The sequence below is a fragment of the Tupaia chinensis genome, unplaced genomic scaffold, assembly GCF_000334495.1.
Source record: "Tupaia chinensis unplaced genomic scaffold, TupChi_1.0 Scaffold000350_1, whole genome shotgun sequence".
Taxonomy (NCBI): domain Eukaryota; kingdom Metazoa; phylum Chordata; class Mammalia; order Scandentia; family Tupaiidae; genus Tupaia; species Tupaia belangeri.
In genome coordinates, this window is record NW_006159844.1 from 9970594 (window position 1) to 9976840 (window position 6247).

Here is a 6247-nt window from a genome sequence, read left to right on the forward strand (position 1 = left end):
ATGGGAGATTGCATTTTGTGTGCTGTGATGATTCTTATGGAAGGAATGTAAATTGAGTTACAAAAAAAAAAGTTTCAGGAATAAAATATATCTATTTAATGACTGCAGTAGGATATGTAGCCCCAGCTAGGTGCTACTTTATAGGATGCGTAAAGTTAGACTTGTGTTCATGGAAATGTGTATGTCACCTGTGTTTGCTATGAGGGTATTTGGATTGATTAGGGTCTTTGGTGATTCAATAAAATGTGGGGGGAAAACAGTATAGAAAGCAAACGTAGATACCGGAAACAGTGTGGGAGGAGAGTGGGAGATGGCAGAGGGTAAGAGGGAATCAAGGAGGAAAAAAAGAGATAGGGAATCAAGGAGGAATCAAGGGGGGGAAAAAAAAAGGCAAAACATACAGAAAGCAAGAAATGGCAGATCATCTGCTGACAATAACATGTTTGTTGATGTGCTTGATTGAGACAATATACAGTGTACTCTGGATGGAAAATCTCATTTTGTATGCTGTAATGATGTACAGTGAATGAATGCAAATAAATAAATTGAAAAAAAAAACAAACCAAAAAAACATAGGTAGAATCCCAGTGCTGACTGCTTGAAAATCATGCCAGGTGCATGTGTATGCATGTCCAAAATCCCAAGAGGAGAATGGAAGAGAAGGGACTGCAGCATACCTAATCCCCACTGGAAAGTGATTTCTCACTTTTCCTCTCTCCATCTCTGTCTCTCTCCAGTGAGTGCACAGGCCCCATGGAAAAAAAGGGGGGGAGGGCAGCAGGTGGCATGGTGGTTAAGGGCACTGAACTCCCACATGGCTGACCATGCTTCAAGTCCCAGACCTGGTGGCTTCCTTTCTTGCTTTCCATCCCTCCCTCCCTCCCTCCTTCCTTCCCTCCCTCTCCCTCCCACTCCCTCCCTCCCTCCATCCGTGTCTCTCTCTCTCTGTGTGTGCGTGTCCCTCTCTGGTCAAATTAAAAAAAAAATAATAAAGTTAAATAAAATAATTCTAAAAAACAAACACAAACAAACCCCCCCAAAACAGCTCATAGTCATGAATCAGACTTATTATTGTTAAGATGAAACATTTCTGAAACTCTTCTACAGATTCAATGTAATATCCAGAATATCTATTTATATCCTTCTGAAAACTGACAAACTGCTTTTAAAAATTCATTTGGAATTGCAATGGACCCAGAAAAGTCCACATGACCTTGAAAAAGAATAATTATGAGGGCTCAAACATTCTGATTGCAAAACTTACTATAAAGTAATCATAATCAACATAATATAGTACTGGTCCATGAACAGACCTATAGATTAATGGAGTAAAATTCAGAGTTCAGAAAAAAATCTCATACACCTCTGATTTTCAATAAAGTTGTCAAGACTATTCAATGGGGGAAGGAATGAATAACTAAGTAGCTACAGATATTTGCAAAAGGATGCAGTTTGACCTTACTTCATACTATATACAAACATTAACTCAAAATAGATTAAGATCAAAATATCAAAGCAAAAGCTATAAAATTCTTAGATGAGAACAATAGGGGTAACTTTTTATGACTTGGGTTTGTTGAAGGATTTTTATACACCAAAAGCAAGAGTAACGAGGAAAAAAAAATAGACCGAACTTGAACTTCACCACAATAAACTTTTGTGCCTTAAATAACACTGTCAAAAATAAAAAGACTGGAGCCAGCAGGTCGTGTGTTGGTGGGAGCACTGGATTCCCACATGGCTGACCATAGTTCAAGGCCTGGATCTGGTTGACTTGCTCTCTTACTTTCTCTCTCCCTAGTAAGTGCATGTGCCCTACAGCAAATTAAAAATAATAATAATAATTTTTTTAAAAAATAAAAAGACAACTTAGAGAATGATAAAAATATTTGTAGACCATACACTTACATTTAGATTACACATATTTTTGCCACAGGCTGCGTGTACTCACTGGAGAGACAGAGACAGAATGAGGGAGAAAGTGAGAAATCACCCTTGGCTCCATGCAGAATGGCCAGGATGCAATGCCCCCTTCTCCATTCTCCTTCTGGGATTTTGGGTACTCACACAATGTGCCCAGTGGGATCTGGGACTCAAACTGTGGACTCGGCCATGTGGTATTGAGTTGCCTTAACCGCCACACAACTTGCTGGCCCAAGGCCTTTATTTTTTTTTTAAATGCCAGAGGCACTTGCATTTACCAGAGAGAAAGTGCCCCCAATGGAGAACGGTAATGTTGCAATCTCTTCTCCTTTACCTTTCTATTCCATCTGGTGCTTGAGCAAGCACACACAAACACCCGTCATGTTTCTCAAGTCAGCAGGGCTCGGACTTGAACTGTGGTTGGCTCTGTGGGATCAGTTCCCTTAAGCACTATGTTATGGAACTGGCCAATAACAAACTCTTATAACTCAGTAATAAAAAGCTAAATAGTCCATGTAAAAATGGACAAAGGATCTCAATAGATCTTTCTCCAAAGGGGATGTAAAAATATGTACAACAAAGATGCTCAATACTTTTAAGTCACTGGGCAAGTGCAAATCAAAACCATGATGAGATAGGACTGTCACAGCTACCAGGGTGGATGGAATAAGAAAGTCAGATAACAAGTGTTGGCAAGTATCTGGAGAAATCAGAACCCTGATGATGGGAATATAAGATGGTGCAGCTGCTATGGAAAACAGTCTGTGTTCCTCAAATTCTTACATAAAGTTACTATATGACTGAACAACTTCACTCCTCAAATAAATGAAAATGGCCACAGAGAACTGGCCATTACCTATGCTTCCAGATAGACGCAATAGGTCTTTCCAAGATAGACATTAGTTTTGGATTTGGCTTTGCACACCTGGTAGCTGCACAGAACACCTATAACATTATTAAAGGCCAAAGCAGAAACTTTAAATTTGGACCCCCTACCTACCTCTATTGGATTGTCGGAAAAGTCATGAGACATTTTTGTATAGAAAAATATCACAACTTCCCTGATGACCTAATATATCATTTGCTGAAGAAATCCATTTTAATGCAGGTGTAGTTCAACTTGCTAAGAGGCATCATATACGATAGACTGACTTATTATCTACCTTGCCAGACACAAAAACAGTAGACTGACTAAAAACTGGAGCAATTGTTTGAAACACCTACTTTCCAAAGAGGTTGTATCTCCCTCTCTCTCTTTTTTTTTTGATATAGGGTGCGTGTGCTCACCAGACAGACAGAGACAGAGAGACAGAGAGACAGAAAGTGAGAAATCACCCCCCAGGGGGGATGGCCATGCTGCAATTCTTTCTCCTCTGTTCTCCTCTCGGGATCTTGGGCATGCACGCACACGCGCCCGGCGTGAGTTTTAAGACACCGGGTCCGGGACGCAAACCGCGGTCGACTACATGGGAGTACAGTGACATAGCCATTACGCTAACTGCTGGTCCCGATTCTTTAGAAAGTATTTTGTTTCAGGAGAAAGGAAAATGATGCAAGCAGCCTGGAAAAAAGAATTAAAACAAACTCAATATTTACAAAGAATTCTAGGTGACAAAGACAGAAAGACACACGTACACTGACTCAAGGAGAATTACTAAGAATGCTCCTCAGTTAAAAGCCAAAGTAACTTAAGCAAAATTGGTCTGGAATCTTGGCAGAGTGAGTACAAAGAATGAATTCATGGGGGATTCATGGTTCCCTATGTAAGGAAATTTATAAATGAGAATGTGGTTTTCTCATAATATCTTAGTATATGAACAAGAACTGATTTTTTTTCTTTTTTAAAAATTTCTTTACATTTGGGAACCAGCAGTTAGTGTAATGGCTATGTCACTGGACTCCCACATAGTCGACGCCGGTTTGTGTCCCAGACCCGGTGGCTTAGAACTCAGGCCAGGTGCGTGTGTGTGCGTGTCCAAGATCCCGAGAGGAGAATGGAGGAAAAGGGATTGTGGCGTGATCATTCCCCCTGGTGGATGATTTCTCACTTTCTGTCTCTCTGTCTGTCTGGCGAGCGCACGCGCCCTATAGTGAAAACCTCCCCCCCCAAAAAAAAAGAAAAAAAATTTATTTGCATTTAATCACGTCTTTACAGTATATATATTTAAGAGCTGATTTTGTTGAAAAGAAAAAAATGCTCTACAAATCTATTTAATATTAATCTAAATCATAGCATAATGCTATTTCAATATTGTTACCATTGGTAAAAAATAATCTGAATAAATCCTATAACAATATGGATATAAATGAGCAAATGCATTAGGAAATGGAATTAAATTTCCTACAAATTATATTTTCAATGAACTGGTCAGAGAAAAAACTTGATTTAATTGTTACACTAAATCAATATAATGTTTCACAAAATTCTACTTTCTATGGGGGAATGCAGTAAGAACTGTCAATATTGTGCATACTTAGGAACAAGTTTTCACTGGATTATTTGGTAAACCACAATGTTTCTTTAAAAGTTACACTTACATGTGAGACACTACACAAATGATTAGCATTTTGGTGTTTTTTTGTTTTTCTGTTCTATAAATGCTGTAAAAGATGCCAAAGAGGAATGATAAATGATTAAAATAACCAAGGTGCAAGTGTGTGGAATGTACAGTGTATATTGCAACACTTGTGTTTATTGCTGGAAACATCTAGAACCAGTCAGGCTGTCAACCCTGAGTAAAATGTACTAACCAGTGATGGACATACTCCTACAGTACATTCAAGACAGAGCAGAGGGCAACTTGCACTAGATTGTCAGCATTTTTTTTTTTTAAGAGAGATTTTTGCTATAGGGTGCGTGCGCTTGTCAGAGAGATGGAGAGATAGAAAGTGAGAAATCACTTCCTACTTCTCCTCCCCGGAGGGATGGCCATGCCATAATCCCATCACTTCCATTCTTCTCTCAGGATTCTGGGCATGCAAACACATGCATGTGTGCCTGGCATGAGTTTGAAGCCACCGGGTCCATGACTTGAACCATGGTCGACAACATGCGAGTCTAGCTATATGTATCCATTATGCCATCTGCTGGTCAGCAATTTTTTTTTTATAGAGAAGGTGTGCACCTGATTTTTGTTATGTTCTCTTGGTTTCTGCTTCTGAGCCTGGTCCTGTGGCCTAAATTTGGCTGTAACAACAGAGGAGTAAAAAATTTCCTCCCTGTGGCCAGCAAGTGGTACGGTAGTTAAGGTTCTGGACTCCCACATGGCCAGCTGCAGTGAGTACCACACCTGGCAGTTTACGCTCTCCTTTTCCCTCTTTCTCATCTTTGTTTGGTCAAAATAAAAAGTAAATAAATAATAGTAATAAAAAATAATTTAAAAAATTATTACCATTATTTTTCAATTTGACCAGAGAGAGACAGAGAGAGTGTGAGAAAGAGCAAGCCACCAGGTCTAGGACTCGAACCACAGTCGGCTATGTGGGAGTCCAGCAACTTTAACCACGATGCCACCCACTGGCCTCAAATAAAATAATTCTTAAAAAAAAACAAAAACAAAAACAAAAAAAGATCCCTTCCTGTACAAGACAAGGGCTCCTCTGACACCATGGTGTCTGACGTATAATTAATTAGTGGTTCAAGATCCAAAGATGAAGCATGTTCTGTGCAACTGCGATCGGATCCTGAGAGTTGTACCTGCTAATTTTAGAGCTCTAAGATATGGGTCAATGTTTTCTTTTTCTCCTGTTGTATCATAATCTCTACTTTTATTAAAAGCCTTACATGATTTAAGGCCATAAAGAATGATGACAATTATTAAGTGAATAAATAAAGATTATAAAGTGTCAATTCTACCAATAGCTAATTGTTGCACCTACAGTTGAAATGTGTTTTGCTATTCAATTGATGCTTCTTTCTTCACATGTTTTTGCTTGGCTGCCTGTCACTCCCTGCTTCTGTCAGCTTTGAGTAGCATTACACTTCTTGTTTTCTGTTGCTAAAGCTGTCTGCTCAATAAAAACCAGACATCCAACTTTGTTAGATGTATGTATGTTGCTGACTTAACAGGATGAAGGTAATGTACACATTATTCAGAAAAATGAATTCTGTAAATCATTTTACCAACAAAGACTTTTTTGGAAGAGGACCTTACTTGCAGTCTATACACATTTAAAGTTATATTAAGATAGCTGCAAAGTACATTAAACCAAGAAGAGACACTATTTTCCAGTTAAGTACCATTTTAGGACAGAAATAAATTTAACAGGAATAGAAAAACAATGAACATATGGACATTTTTTGCTACAGGCAATATTTTCAAAC

The 6247-nt window shown here is 38.7% G+C and overlaps 1 protein-coding gene across 1 annotated transcript in view; it reads right to left on the minus strand.

The window, feature by feature from the left end:
• The window catches only part of SCFD1 (sec1 family domain containing 1), a 136639-nt gene that overhangs the window by 18986 nt on the left and 111406 nt on the right, over positions 1-6247 (minus strand).